At 38.5% G+C, this 16,014-nt stretch overlaps 1 protein-coding gene across 5 annotated transcripts in view; it reads left to right on the forward strand.

The window, feature by feature from the left end:
* The first annotated feature begins 1,347 nt into the window (after nucleotides 1-1,347).
* The window catches only part of Nalcn (sodium leak channel, non-selective), a 316,074-nt gene continuing 301,407 nt past the window's right edge, over nucleotides 1,348-16,014 (forward strand). For 2 of the 5 annotated variants that reach the window (XM_052732370.1, XM_052732372.1), the window contains exon 1: nucleotides 1,349-1,667. The gene's annotated coding sequence lies outside the window, so the exon portion shown is untranslated. Of the gene's footprint in view, nucleotides 1,668-1,734; nucleotides 1,827-16,014 lie in introns of those variants that run through there. The other 3 variants (XM_052732374.1, XM_052732373.1, XM_052732371.1) reach the window with 3 other exon arrangements.

Here is a 16,014-nt window from a genome sequence, read left to right on the forward strand (position 1 = left end):
TTGAGCTTTTCCACACTTCCCCAAATCCCATGGACTTCACTTCAGTTCCATAGACTCTTTAAGACTTTGAATCACCCATAGTACTGGGAGTGGTCCTGAGTAGGAATCAGATTTGTCAGTCGAGGTAGGTCAGTTACTGACGGGGAAGGTCAAAAGTGCCTGTCTTTTGATGTAGAGTATTGCTGGGATGGGCGGAAATATTGCTGAAACACGACATTCAACTTTTATAAAAATCTTGGTGTTAAAATATCTCATGATTATATTTTTTTCTATGTGATAATTCTAATTTATAAAAATAACCCCAAGAGTGATATGCCATTAAGTATTTTAACACTAGCAATAAAGTAGTATGTAGGTTAAAATAAAATGTAAGCAGAGCGGGGGGTGGTGATGAAATGAACCAGTAAAAATTTTAAAGTAAATTAGTTATGATTTACCAGTATTGAAATTATTTTTAATTTTATTATGAAAATGTCTCAATCCTTTGCCTAAAATACAGCTTTTTATATAGTTGGCCGTTCTGAAGTCTTCTGAAATTTTATTGAAAAAAACCTCACATTTCTATTAAATTGGGAAACACTAATTATGAACATTTCCCTTTAAACAAACACAAACAAAACCCAACAAACAACAACAAAAACAAACAAGCCAAAAGTCCACAAACAACCTAATAGGATTGTAAAGATTGGTTTGTAAAGGTGGTAATTTAAATAAACAAAGTCAGAAAATGCATGTTTAAAATGTGTGTATAATTTTACTTTCGTTGATGGGGATAAAATATTTTCTGATAGGCAGTTGTTCTTCAGTTAACCTTTCTTATAGAGAAAGCTTCATCTTCTTTCCCTATCCCTACTGGCTTGTATGTGTGATAGGGAAACCACAGGCCAGGAACTCCTGCATGATTGCTATGGCTGACTGCCTGGCAAGATGAAAACATTTAAACAAACCTTTAGGAGAGCGAGAGTGCAACGGAAGGTGTCCTCTGGGCATGCACATGGTGCTTGAGATGCAAGGTGTCCCTACACCTATTCTGCTGGGTTCCCTAAAAGACACCAGTCTCAGGCTACCCTGGTGCTGCAGAGTATGGGGTTAACCGTGTATGAACAGACTTTAGCCTCAATCTACATGACAGAATATTTAACAGACTGAAAACGTTAATAGTGTATTTATTATTTAGGAATTTCATACTCAGGTGTGGTCCTGGTTAGTACCCTTAAGACTCTACTGAATAAAGTAGGATTACAAGAGCATACACCGGGCTTGCAGGCCTAGAAGCGGGAGCCCCCGCAGCAGCCTGAGAAGATCGCCCAGCTGTTGCTGAGAGACTGGCTGTCCGCGGAGAGAGGGAAGCCACCTGCAAATACGGACCCTGGCACTGGCAACCAGCTGCGGCGCCGCCTTGAGCATCCTCTGTAGCTTGCGCAGCAAAGCCAACTGCAAAAGGCAAGCGAATAAACGCAAGGCCAGGACCCCCGCAGCATTCCTCGAGCCCCTCGCCTTTGCAGCGGATGCTAGTGCAGGACTAGCACGGAGCTGACTGAGCCTCCGTAGGTGAGGGGCCACGTCCCCGCTGGCCCAGACCGGCGCGATCCGCATGATGCCACCCGCTGCCGGCGCCGCCACAGCTCCAGCCCCAGCACCGTGACTGCTCAACGCGGCGGTTACAGGTTGGTCACTGCCGCTGGCCCCAGAGGCTGCGGCGCAGCGAGCACAGAATCCTGCTCAGGAGGCCCGGGAGGCGCCCGGTTCGCCCTTCGCTGGGGCCTGGCCCGGGCGGGGGCTGGGGACCGGAGAGGCCGCCCACAGCTCAGCCTGGGGCGCGCAGGGTAGGGACCCTGGGAGCCACTGTGCACTCTCCGGCCCCGGGGCAAGCTGCTCCAGGGTCGGTCTTGGGAAGCCATGGGCCTCTGGATGGGGCCTTCCCAGCCTGGGCATCCAGCAGGTGCTGGGAGGTGGAAGAAGCAGGTGGCTGGGGGTGGGGCTGATGCGCATCATGACCATCATTGTGCTGTCCTTGTCTGCCTCTGGCCTTCACCAGGGTCAACCCACAACCTGGAAGAGGGTTCAGGGTTACCTCTGCTCCATTAGCTTTTGGGAAGGCCTTCCTGGCCTTGCCCCACTCAGTGATCCTGCAGACTGATGTTTGTTAAATTGCCCTATTTTATTAGCTGGCCTGGTTGAGCAACTGTCATTAGGGTGGCCCACACCAACCAGTAAAGTCTTGTCTTGCCAAAGCAACTCCATTTTGTCTTTGAATCTTTAAGAGCCCGGCTTGGAGGACCTGGCTGGAATTAGGAAGTGGGTCCAGTGGGCTAGTTGTTTCTCTGACTTAAATGTTGCTTTAAGACAACATAATGCTTCTGAACCTGGACCCTGTGTTTCTTATAGAAAAATAAATATTTTAGATTTGGGCCCACATTTTCAAAGACTATATTGTGAAGGATACGTGAACACACACACACACACACACACACACACACACACACACACACACACAACCACTCAACCTTAGGAAGATTGCACTCTGGACCCAGTTTCCCTGCATGGGAAATAAGAAGTAAGGCCCTTGTAGCTTTTGTTTCTGTAGTTGTTAGTCTTTCACATAGGATGAAAAAAATAACAGGTGGCTGTTTCTGTTTTTGTTTTTAAATTGATGGTTCCTCTTTTTATAGCTTTTGCTGTGACTTTGTGTTACCTGGGAGAGGAGCAGGGACTGTGGCAGTTTCTAAACAGCAGGAGTGGCTTTTTACATCCAGATTGTCCAAAAACCCAAATAAGAATCGTGGTTTCCCAAATCTCCACAAATTCAGAAATTTATTTCTGAATTGTTTGGTGTCCATTCTGTGCCATTCTATGTTGAACATTTCAGTCTCCTCTGACATAATTTTGACCCAGCCCTTGATAAAACTATATAAAGGAAAGAGGAAAACTCAAGCTTTGCCAAATAGCTAAAATGTGTGAAGGGCCATTGGGGATTAGAAGTAGAAGGGATTACCTGTCTGAGTAGTATGCTGTCATTGAAAACGATGGTGTTAGAAGTACTATAAAAATGAAACCATGACTTGTGATGGTTTCACAAACTATATTGTAACAATATAGTTACAGCTTTGGGTGTGACTTGCAAGGAAATTCAATAGGAAACATGTAGATTTGAAAGAAGAAAATCTGCTCATAATAGCATCATTTTCTCACAGCTCAGTGACTTGAAGGCTATATAGTATTTTCTTTTCTTTTCTTTATTCTTTTTTTTTTTGAGGATGGCAGTGTGTTCCAGTTGCTTTTTTCCCTCTTACCAGCACTAAGTGTGACTGTATGTGTCTGTCTGGAGGTGTACCTGTGGAAGAACATATTTATTTAATCATTCATCAATGGTGCTAAGATAATTTTAGACTTATATGCTTGCATAGGAAACTAGTCACATGTAGATCTCAAGTTGTAAGAAAAACTCCACATCTCCGCTTTAATATTGTAATGTAAGGAAGATATTGAACTAGGATGTGGGTATTCTTTGAGGAAAAGAGATGGACTCACTTCCTAACAATCTGTCAGGAAAATACTCATGCAGGTCATCACAAAGTGAGAGGCACTCCATTCTAGTTTGGGTCTGGAAACAATGCTCTGGAGCGTCAAGGTATTGTAAATTACTCTCCTCCCCAAATGGTAACAGTGTTTTAGAATTTGAAAGCCTGTCCTGTCATATAAGTCTTATCTGTGTCAAGGACTTTCCTGAGAAGCTTTGTGACTTCAAAACTTTTCCCTGTACAGACATTTTAATTTTTTAAAATATTTGTTATTTCCTAAAATATCTCTTGTAATTTTTGAGATTATAATTACATAATTTCTCCCTTCCTTTTCCTCCCTCCAATCCCTCCTATATACTCCTCCTTGCAATCTTTAAAATTCATGGCCCATTTTTCATCAATTGTTTATATACATATGAATACTCATATATACATATCTAACTATAATCTACTCAGTTTGTGTAATGTGACTTGTGTGTATGTCTTCAGACCTGACCACTTGGTATTGGATAATCAATTGGTGTGCTCTTCCCTATGGCAAACTATTTTTTCCCCGCTCTTAGCATTCCTCAGTTGCCTGTAGTTCTTTGTGTAGAGTTGAGGCCTTGTGCTTTCCCTTGTCTACATTAGCATGTTTATTGCTGTTGTCCTTGTTCAGCTTATGTTTAGGCAATGTGCTGGTGAAACTAAGTAGGTTTCTTATTTTAAATAATCAAGGGGGATAGAGACAGCTAAAGGATGAGGAAAAGAGATATGCATCTACCTTTTAAACAAGCTAATACAAATGATTACAATGTCCTTGTTCTTGGTAGTCTTGGTAAGTTCAGAATGTTACATAGCTGTGGCCATAACATTAATCAGTCTTTATGCTATTTTTTCTATGTACTATTTATTATAAACATTTGAAATGTTTCTGTACAGTTTGCTTAATTTAAAACTTTGTAACACTATATTGCACTATCCTCCCACAAACATAACCTTACTTGCTACACTGTTACATCTGTCATTAGATACTTGTGGCTTCTACTTTTTCACCACTGTAAAAAAATATATTGATAGGTCATCATGCTACATTAATCAATTTCTATCTTAAGCTTTTTTTTCTGAAAAACTCTCAACAATTATGTTCCTCAGATGAAGCAGCACACTTTACAGATGTATGAATATTTATTTAAATACACATGTAAAATTTAATTGCCTTTTAAAAAGATTTACTCTATAGTGATGTGTATTGCCTTCATGAATTCATGTGCCCCACATGTATGCCGGTGTTTGTGGAGGTCAGACAATATTAGATACCCTGAAACAGGAGTTAGAAAAGATAATGAGCCACCAAGTGGGTGTTGGGAACTGAACCCAGATCCACTGCAAGAACTGCAAGTGCTCTTAACTGAGTCGTCATTTCAACCCCATAAAATATAAATATAATATAAATATATTCAGATTATATTCCATGCTTTAGAAGTAGACCTACCACTTTTAAAGCATGTGTGAGTGACCTTCCGTCTTAATGAAAGAAGAAAAATTAATAATTTGACCTTATGACTAATTTAAAGACTTGTAAGAAATCCTTCTGAAAACCTAATAATAAAATTGAACTTCTGTAGTAAAACTAAAATTAAAAAATGATAAAAATTGAAAGTTGAAAAAAGTAAATAAATGCAATTATTTTTAGGCAAAATGTGGGGTGGGTTTTAGTTTAATTTTGTTTTGCTTTCTTTTTTTACTTAGACTTCAAATAAATGATGAAAGGAATTTTTAGTGAAAACTCTGCACCCACAAATTGAGAAAGAAGATGAACATAACTCCTGGACATCATAAACCAAAATAATTTTGTTTGAGTCCATAAAGATGTTGCAGTTTCAGCTCTCTAGGAGGGTTGCTCAAATACTAAGAAAGAGAAATTCCAGAATGATTTCCTAATGTTAGCATGGTGGTAGCTAACACTGGGCACTGGGTGTTGGTGAGACAAATGTTTCTCTTCTAAAGCAGTTTCCCCAGCAGGTCCCAGGGTAAGTGGAGCTAGACCCAAAGGAATATGTTCATCTGTCAGGGACTGAACCAGTGAGTCCAGAGGGGGAGCAGGTGCAGGGCTCCAGGGAGGTAGCAAAGGAGGATTAGAAATACAAAAGGCTCAAACTCTGTGGCCAAAGGATTCATTTATGGGAAGATCAAGAGGGAAAATTATATCCAATTATGCAAAGGAAAGAGATGAAAGGAAGACTTTGTCTGTAGAGAGGATGGCCTCTCTGGAAGGTGGCCAACAGAGACATACACACATGTTCTTCATGACCAAGAAAACAGCACAAATGGAACATAGCCATGTTTTAGAGTGAAATAAGATCATTTCCCCCTTTTAGATTAAAAAGTATCCGAATACACATATCAAAATATGCTATCATGTGCCAGGAAAGATAAATAAAGCAGTGCCAACATCTACATATAGCCTGGTGAAGACTGAATTTGAAAATGAGAAGGAAAATAGCTCATCAGCATTCTGGCCAAGTGTTTGCTTTTTTCAGTGACATGTGTACAAATGGACAATTCAGATTGAGTTGATATCCTCTCACACAAATTAGCAATAAACAATAAAATAACATCCTTTAAATAAATAAGTTGGAAAAATATTACAGGATAGTTCTCTTATAGGCTCAAAATGAAAAAAAAATGCATGCAAAGGCTACTAAAAACACTGAGGTTGAAGTATATAAATATCAGAAAAACAGTTAAATAAAGAGAATAATGACTTTAAGGCTGTCAGAGTTGTTATCTTCAGTACAATTCTGAGTAAAGACAGACACCATATATATATAATCTTATCATTATAGAATGCATGGCTAAAAGAATTGTTACAATGAATGGGAGAAGACATGGCTTGAAGATTTAGTATCTTCTCAGAGTTCTGGGGCCTAAAAGGACATTAGGAATAAACACTTCAGGTTAAGAATTAAAGAGAATGGAAAAATGAGAACTATACAGAGAAAGAGAAGATTAAAAACTGAAAATGAAAACATGAATGAGTTCATTGTAAAATACAAAGCTCTATAACAGATAAGAGCTATGCTATTTCTAGTCTCTAGGAAATATTAATATTTCTGTTGCATATATTTGTTGTGTGTGGCAGAAAGTTTCTTAAGGACAGTTTCCAGTATATTGTATTCTCTGACCATACTCATCTCCACATACCTTTTCTACTCCTTCTTTCCCCAAACTGGCATCCTTCCTTCTCTTTGTCTTTTACTTTCATGTCATATATATGCATATGAACATATTATGTCCATATATATAGTTTATGTATCTATAAACAGTCTAGGGTTCACAAATGAGAAAAATGTGATATTGATCTATGGATCTAGCTTATTTTACTTATATGATGATCTCCAGTTGCATTAATTGTCCAGCAAATGTGTTTCATTCATCTTTATGGCAGAATAAAACCCAATGTGTACCCAACACATTTTCTTTAGCCATTGGACATTTGACAGACACCTAGACTGATTCAATAGTCTTGGCTATTGTGTTACATGTTGCAGTAAACATGATGTGCAGATGTCACTATGGTATGTTCATTCAGAGTCCTTTTTTATATTCCCAGGAATACTATGATTGAGTTGTAGGTAACTCTAGTTTTACTCTGCTGAGGAGTTGTCATACTGAGTTTCATAATAACCTGACCACTTTTCATTTCCACCAGCAATGTATCATGGTTTTTCCCTCTTCCACCTTTGCTAGCATTTATGGTTTGCTTTCCTAACTATTTCTATTGTCCGAGGTGAGATGGAATCCCACTGTAGTTTTCATTTGCATTTTCTTGATAGCAAAGGATGTTGAATATGTTTCTCTATTTACTGATAATTTGTATCTCATAGTTTGAGAACTGTCTCTTCATTTCATCAGTATTTATTGATGGATTGTTTGATTTCTTGCTACTTAGGTTTTTTCTTTTCTTTATTTTAGTTCTTTATATATTCTAGAAACTAATCCTCTGTCAGAGGTATAATAAGCTATACTCATTGGTAGCAAGCATTAAAATGTCTGAAAATAAGGCTGTTATTGGAGAAATTGGATAATCTGTTGATGGTAATGGAGATAGAGGTGAATGTTTTACCAGCAGAAACAAAATGCAAACAGATCTTGATAACCAAACAAAGAGATTGAAATGGAAAATAAACTCTATCTCCAAGACTGTAAGATTCTGAATTTTTTTTTAGTATTTTATCATGTCTACAGAAACTGATTATTTATCTTTCAAAGCATAACTTAAATTGTTTAATTTGTTTACTTCTTAACTGTTATTATGAAACCCACATATGATTAATTTTGAATATCACACCTTGAGTAGAAGAAGCATTTTTTTTATAAAATAGTTCCTTAATGCCTTTTTATTGAAAAAATTTCCTATAATAAATGCTGATCATGGTTTCCCCTCTACAACTCTTCCCAGATCCTTCCCACCTCCCCACCCACCAAATTCATGCTCTTTCTCTCTCTAGGAAACAAACACTTTCTAAAAGTACAAATTATAGAAGTCTATAACACCTAAGACACAAATTTGTATTAGACAAGATAAGTCTCTGATGTTCTACAACCAGTAGACATTAGTTATTAAATTTTATTGAAGTTTAAAAACTAGAAAATATAAAACTTGAACAGTTAGGAACCTTCTAAGCATGAAACATGGAAATGTAGCCTTTCTGTGGACTGAAGTAAAGATATTAAAATGTATGTTATAAATAAGAGACTAAAGAATAATAGAACTTGCTGATTTGGGAAGAAATTTTCATGAATCATCATTTTCATTTTCCTTAGCTCAATATATATATATAAAATTGATATTTAGTGGAGAAAAATAATGTCATCTAGTGACCTGTTTAACAATTTTCTATTCAAAATATTTCTTTTATTTAAACTATTTTTGTGTTTTGAGAATTTCATGCAATGGATTTTGATCATATTCACTCCTATAACTCCTCTAACAATGTCCAGATCCATGAATACTTCTCTACCCCCAACTTCCTGTCCAAAAAAAACCAAAAAACAAAAAAACCTCAACCAGTCAAATTTGTGCTGCCCAGATATTCTTTAGTAAGGAGTCATCCACTGAAGTAAAGTCAGCTTTCCAAGAGTCACAGCCTTAAAGAAAACTGGCTCTCTTTCCTACAAGCCATCAGCTGTCCATGGCTCCTTGATTGGTGAAGAGGCTTGTGACTCTCTTCCCCACCCAAGCTAGAATGTGGACTCTATTGATCTTGTGCAGGCAACAAGGGCTCTGTGAGTTTATGGGTACAGTGGTTGATCCTGTCATGTCCAGAAGACAGTTTCACTCTGGCTCTCCTCAGCCTCCAGCTCTTACAGTCTTTCCTTCTCTTCTACAGTGATCTCTGAGCCTTGTGGGTATGTCTACGATACAGATACACCCTTTGTTTCTGGATATTCTACTGACACTTACTTCTGCACTTTGACAAGTTGTGAGTTTCAACATTAACCACCATCCAGTCCACAAAGAAACTTATCTGATGAGGTCTGAGAACTTCACTAAACAATGGTAGACACACATTTAGAGAGCAGTCTGACATTGCATTGATTTTTCAGAGTAACAATAGTAGGGTCCACCTCTGGGGACTGTGAACTCCTCAGCCATGGATTCTTGACCAGATTTGTTCCTCATGTAGAGCAGGCCTTCAATCCAATCAGAAAGTGGTTGGTCACTCCCATAACATTTGTGCCTCTATTGCCCCCATGGTATCATTACTGTAGTTCACGGGGTTCACAGCTCAGTGAGACTTTTGATGACTTTTTCTTTCCCCTCAGCAGGCTGCATAGGTAGCACTCACCTTCTAGTACTATGAAAGGGAGCCAGCAGGGAAAAATCATCCTGATGAGCACTAACTTGATTGCTCCATGTGCTATGACCTCCCCTTGAGATATTGGTCTGACATGTCCTGAAGACCTACAAAATAGTACATGCTATCTATCACATTGCTTCTGGTTTCATACCAGAACTTGATAGTAATACCCTATTGCTGACAAGACCACACCCAGGCACATGCTTGCTATGGTATGTGGGTGGATGTTAAAGGACATTTCTCAGGAGTCAGTCCTCTCCTTGTAGAATAAGAGGAGCTTAAGAGACTAATGACATGATCAGCTTGGGGTAATTTTTAATTTTGATATTCTTTTCTTAAAATTTTCCTATACCTGTGTTTTATTCAGGATGGTTCAAAAAGTTAGAAAAGTATGTCCTAGAGGGGATAGCAAGGACTAGTTTGAAATATTGACTGGATTGTATGAGTAAAGGCAGAGAGAGGATACTTCATCTTCATGACTTCCTGATTCCTCATGTTGTGGTCAATATGGAATCTAAAATCATCAAATGTATAGAAGTATAAAGTAAGATGTTGCATTTCAGGACCTAGAGTAGGAAGGAATCGGGGGCTGCTAACTGCTGGGCATAAAGATCATTTTTGCATAAATATGCAAAATAAATCTTTAGATATCTGTTCCATGATGTTGTTCCTATGATGAATTACATTGATTACCTAAAGCTTTGTTCAGAGAAAATAGCTTATATTAAACTATTCTTATAACACAGGATAACTTTATACACACACCTATCTATGTATTGCATTAGTGAAGAATGAAACCAGGGCCTGACATACTAGGCAAGTGCTCTTCCACGGAACTCTACTCTCAGTCCTGTTTTCACTGTTTGTTTTGAGACATGGTCTCACTAAGTTGCCCTTGTTGGCCTTCAACTCACTCTATAGACCTGATGCCTTGAATTGGTGGTCTGCCTAGCCCAGACCCCTTAGTAACTAGGATTATGCCACCAGGTCCAATTAATAGATTCTTTGTTGTTGTTGCTGTTGTTGTCTTCTTTGATTTGTTTTAACTGCAATGACATGTGTAACACAAATGCCGACTTGTTCCCTCTTCCCCTGCCATACTGTTCTAGTTTGGACATGTAGGTTACAAGACAAAAGGAGACTGGAACACTGTAGTTAATTCTAAATTCTTTTACTAATCCCAATAATTTCAAAGGTCAAATTAAGTATAACTTTTGTAGTTTAAACAACAATGACAAAAACTTCCTCAAATCCTCGGTAAAGTGATTGCATTGCTTTTACCATCATTTTAGAAAGAACCAGAGGAAACTAGTATGCTGCTGTTTCTTGGATTTTAGGAAGTAGATTCAGCATTAAAAAAAATTCAAGGATTCATTTTCTGTTTCGAATCAGTATGTTGGAAAAAGACAAAGAAAAGGAAGTATCTGTCTTTGAAGATGGAGCTTAGATGAGTTTGACTGCTTCTGTGTGGTAACTCACCTTGGGTGGCCTGGCATCCTGTTGGAACCGGAGAAGACTGCAGCAGTCTGTTTTCACAGAACTACATCTGAGTTAGTGAAGGTCAGGTCACAGAAGAACGTGTACCCCCAAGAGAAAAACTGCATTTGGACGAGGGAGAAAAGGAGAAAGGGAGATAAAGAGAGACAGAGAGTAACAGGGAAGAAAGAGATAAGGAGAGAAAAAATATCATACAACCAAAAATCGAAGCAAATATTTTCATACAAAACTAAACTACAAACTTGTTTGCCTCGGCATTTTGATCAACACATTGAGGATAAGAATTTCTTCGGAGAGCAGAAACTAGGGACTGTGTGTGACACATAGCAATGTCTCAACAGTGTTCTTAGCTTTGAGGTAAAAAAAAATAAGGGATTTTTACACTTAGAAGAAATTTGTAACTACAGGGAAACAGAAGTAGAGAGGACAGTGGCTCTGCTGTGACCCCTAGGGATCAAAATTTCCAGCACTTCTTAGTTCTGCTAACACGATGCCCTCATGCCCTCTGTGAATGGCCTGAGAACATAGGGCTTTAGGCTGCTGCGGTTCAGAGAAAACCACTTACCCACCTATCTTCCCTCTGAGCAGAGGCCAAGTGAGAGGAAAAGGTAGGGCCAGCTCAATCAAATTCTGAACAAATGATCTCCAGAGGGGCGAAGGAAGCTTCCTAAGAGAGCCAAAGACCCTGGCATTGCACACCTAAAGGCAGGCATTCTCTGTTTTAATCTCTCCTCTTAAACCTCCCAGAGGCAGGACTCAGGGACTTCGACCTCTGTTCTCTAGAACAGGAAACTAGTCCCATTCATAAAGCCTCCAAGGGGTCTGACAGAAGCAAGCTGTAGGGAGCAGACTCACAGGGGAGAACCAGGAACTGGCTCCTTGCCAACTTAGCACACTAACTTTATCTGTGTGTGCCCTCTCCAAGTCCTAGTTTCTTGGTAATAGCAACAGATACCTGCCTCATTCAGGTATGATTAGGAGCTGAAGTGACCTATGCAAAATTCTGCACATAATTCATGAAAAAAAAATCTTACCAATGTAATGTTTTAAAGTTTTATTTGTTTTAATTTTATAAATGATTTGTTTATTTTTATTTTATGTGCATTGGAACTGGTGTTACAACAGTTGTGAGCTGTGATGTGGGTGCTGGGAATTGAATCCAGGTCCTCGGGAAGAACATTCAATGCTCTTAACCACTGAGCCATCTCTTCAGGCCCATGTTTAAATTTTAAAAAGCACAGATTTAATTGTAAGTAAACATCATTTAAACAGCACCATTCTAAAACATTCAAAAGTTCTTAAGATTCAAAAGTAAAATTTGGACTAGCAAAATGGTTCTGGGGAAAAGGTGTTTGTCAAACAAAGCTCATGACATAAATTCCATGCCAGGATCTCATGGCAAAAGGAAAAAACTGACTCCAGAAAGTTTTCCTCTGACCTCCATATGCATGGTGCACAACACACACACACACACACACACACACACACACACACACACACACACACACACACACACACACACTGATGAGGAATATGTATGTCAGATCTTTTGCCTATTCTCTTCTTTCCTCAACCTTCATTCTTTCCAGTATAAAATATTACTTGGATTCTACTTGATCCCAACTCTTGGGGATCTGGACACATTTGCCTCAGGATTTTATTCTATGCAGTGGGGATAACACTAAGAACTACTCCAGAGAGACAGCAGGAGCTAGGGGTAGAGGGTAATACTTGGCATAGAGCAAGGTCTCAACAGAAGTTTGTTCTCAACTTTCAAGTGAAAGAAAGAAAGGACAGAAGGGAGGGAGGGTCAGAGTGAGGGAAGCAGAGAAGGAAGGAGGGGAGGGATGGAGGGAGGGATGGAGAGATGGAGGGAGGGAAGGAAGGAAGGAAGGAAGGAAGGAAGGAAGGAAGGAAGGAAGGAAGGAAGGAAGGAAGGAAGGAAGGAATCTATAATGCCCAAGCTTGTTTCTCTTCAAAATATTAAACAGGAGTTTACGAACCATTTCTCTTTCTTAGGAAACATCAAATGTATAAACATATGAACAGCCTTGGGAGCATTAATCCACTTTTTTCCCTCCAGGTCACTTTGGGCAAATGTATTACAGACATCTCTAGACCCCAGAGCTGCTCCTTCAGACTTTTCAATGTGTAGTCTTTCGCTCTTGGAGTGTCCAGAGGAACCTGCCACCTCTGGAGATAGCCCAACACTTCATTAGCAGAAACTTCTATACAAGATAGCCCTTTTATGGAATGAACAGCCCCAAGTCAGTAACTTATTATTATGATTATTAGTATATTTCATTGATTATTTAAGAATTTTGTACAATATATTTTGATTATATTCGTTCTTCTTTCTCAATTGTTCCCATTTTCACATCTTTCTTTCTTATAAAACTTTATGTCTTCACTTTTCTTAAAGGGATCAAGTTCACTTAATAACTTCTAATAGATATCTTCTATTAAGCTGTATTTCCCTTCAAGATGAATTCTAGAATTTCTCTAGTAAGTTCTGTTTCCTTGTATTTTCCCTAAACTTTGAACAATAAACAGGAGCAAAATCATTTAGTCATATTTATTCATCTGATCACCTCATATCAAATAACAGAGAAACAGGGGCATTGCAAAGTGAAATATAGTGACTGTGTGCTTGGTTGTGGATTTGGGGTCTGACTAATGGGTTTCTCTCAATAAATTTCATTTCAATGTCTGAGTAAAACACTTGCAGACAGACACACATTCCTTATACCTCATGTCATAAGAATCATTTTTCCAGTCCACATACTCATAATGTATTCAGTCAAGAATTTATGAGAAAAAAGCTAACTCTAGGAAATGAAGAAATCTGCCACCTTAAGAAGTGGAATTATCAGAAGGGAACAATGCTTTTCCCTCATCTTTTAAATTTAGAGAAAATGTGATTGAAATACAACTAGACCATTTCTAGGATTTACTTTAAAGTAAAAACTATGTGATAAGTGAGTAATGATTTAGGAAACCAAAAACGGTGTTTGATTAATTTGATGAGAAATTTGACCTTTCTTTTAAGTAATAGATATTAAAAATAAACCAGTGGTGAAAAAAAACTATAAAGTAAATCAAATAGCAAAAAACAGATTCAATATTAGGAGCTGAGAGATGTCTGTACAATTTCACAGATAGTAATGGGTGATGAATTTGCAACCCCAAGTTTGTTAAAAAAAAATCCTCATTTTGCTATTTGTTGAACAAAATACATGGTTTTTAATTTAGTAGTTTTGTGAGCTGCATTGTCTTGGTTCATGAACTAGGTCAATTGTATCATTAAGGCTCCTTTGTCTGTAAACTAATTCTTTTAAGAACTGAATGAGCTAATATACGACATGCTTAAGACAGTGCATGATACATAATGAGCCCCCAGCAAACATTTTTTATTGGAAAGAGTCTTTTCTTGCATGGAAGTAAACAAAATCTGGGTGGAAATGAACCAAATGAGCTCATTATTTTATTCTGAAAACTTTCGTGTTTCACATGGCATGTGTGTGTGTGTGTGTGTGTGTGTGTGTGTGTGTGATGTTTTTAGGTTTCTCTGCTCATAAGTGGGTTCATTTGTGGTTCTGAAGCTGTTTATCTATAGTTAAACATATTGGCTGAGGAATAACATTAGGTTTCATGTCAAATTTTGTCCCTTCTTTAAATGGTTTTGACTATTAAAAAAATAAAATAGGGCTGGAGAGATGGCTCAGTAGTTAAGAGCACTGGCTGTTCTTCCAGAGGTCCTGAGTTCAATTCCCAGCAACCACAGGGTGGCTCCCAACCATCTGTAATGAGAACTGGCGCCCTCTTCTGGCCTGCAGGCAAGAACACTGCAAAATAAATAAATCTAAAAAAAAAAAAAGTTATGTTTAAAAATAAAATAAAATAAAATAAAATCAGCAATTAAGCAGCCACAGTATTAAGCAGTAATTAAACAGACAACAGTGGGATTGCTGGGTTTGAGTTTAGAGAAATGCCATGACCCATGTACTAGGCTGTGAGGGCTCTAAGATGTGATATCTGGAGGTAAGGTAGAGGACTCCAGAGAAAGCATGCTAGACTCAGTCATTGGTACCATGGCAGACTATGCAAATGATCTGGTATAGGACAGGGAGAGGATTGTTGGCCCTTGGACACAGTGATAGGACCCCTGACAGAGCAGAAGGAGGTGTGAGATCAGAGGCTGTAGGGCTCAGTTGTGCCTTGAGGGTGGAAGGAAGGCCAAGTGGGCAGAGAGAATGAAGAAAAAGATAGGGCAAATGGATGCTGGATAACTATTGTGGAATATTCCTTTACACTGTGTGAAGATGTGTCACTGTGATTGGTTTAATAAAGAGCTGAATGGTCAATAGCTAGGCAGGAGGTATAGTTGGGACTTCTGGGGACAGAGAGCTCTGGGAAGAAGAAAGGAGGAGTCACAGCCAGACTCAGAGGGAACAGACATGCAGGAGGAGAGGTAAAAGCCACAAATCACATGTCAACATGTAGATGAATAGAAATGGGTTAATTTAAGTTATAAGAACTAGTGGGAAAGCCTAACCTATAGGCCTAATTTTCATAATTAATAATAAGTCTTAATGTAATTTTTTGTGAACTGGCAGCCCAAAGAAAAATCCATTTATAGATAACAGACAATAAGACAAAAGTAGTGGGATGTTTTCCCCTAATTTAAAAATGGCATAACATACAAAAACATAGAATGCTGTATGCATTTGTTCTAAGTGGAGATGTCTTCTCTCTGAGAAGGAAGTTGGCAAATAGAAAAATCAAATGCTACAGAAATAATTGTTGTCCCTGGTCCCAGTACCTGGAATTCATGTCCCTGTTTATCTTTGAGTATTTTCATAGTGTATTAAAGTACACTGTAGATTCAAATGTGAAAATGGGAGAAAGGTTGGTAGATCTTGTTCAAACATAAATCTTTTTTATAAAAGCTATCTTTATTTGTGTATGAGTGTTTTCCTGCACATATACATGTGCACTATGTGTGTGCAGTGCCTGCAGGGGCCAAAGAGGGTGGTGTGCGATTCTCTAAAACTGGTGTTACAGACAATAGTGAACTACTATGTGGGTTCTGGAAACCAAAACTGGGTCCTCTACAAGAACGGCAAATGCTTTTAATTATTGAACAATCT

This window comes from Peromyscus californicus, unplaced genomic scaffold (genome assembly GCF_007827085.1).
Source record: "Peromyscus californicus insignis strain IS unplaced genomic scaffold, ASM782708v3 Scaffold_12__1_contigs__length_115047231, whole genome shotgun sequence".
NCBI classification, from domain to species: Eukaryota; Metazoa; Chordata; class Mammalia; order Rodentia; family Cricetidae; genus Peromyscus; species Peromyscus californicus.